The sequence below is a fragment of the Lipotes vexillifer genome, unplaced genomic scaffold (genome assembly GCF_000442215.2).
Source record: "Lipotes vexillifer unplaced genomic scaffold, Lipotes_vexillifer_v1.1 scaffold1926, whole genome shotgun sequence".
NCBI classification, from domain to species: domain Eukaryota; kingdom Metazoa; phylum Chordata; class Mammalia; order Artiodactyla; family Lipotidae; genus Lipotes; species Lipotes vexillifer.
Window position 1 is genome coordinate 87438 of NW_006790137.1, and position 481 is coordinate 87918.

The window sequence follows — 481 nt, forward strand, 5'->3', positions numbered from 1 at the left end:
AGGCCCTAGTATAAGTATTTTCTAAATATTGCATGCGACAGTCACTAAAAATCATTCTTCGCATATCTGAAATTCAGATATGACTGGGAATTTTGTATCTTTATTTGCTAAATCTGATGACCTTATAACAACAAAATTCACATGGATATTATTTTAAACTTCTACCAGAAGGAAAAGAACCACAAGTATCCTCAAATCTTTCCTCTCCTCCGTATTCCCACAGCCACTTGGTTCAGGGTCTGCTGTGGACTTGTTCTTGTCCCCCCACAGTTCACATGTTGAAGCCATAGCGTCCAGTGCAATAATATTTGGAGATGGGGCCTTGGGGGGTAATTAGGTTTAGTTGAGGTCATGATTTGGGTTTATCATGAGAGATTAGTGTCCTTTTAAGAAGAGAGTCTCTCTCTCTCTCCTCCATGTGAATGTACATTGAAAAGGCAGCCCTCTTCAAGACAGGAAGAAGGTTCTCAGCAGGGACCAC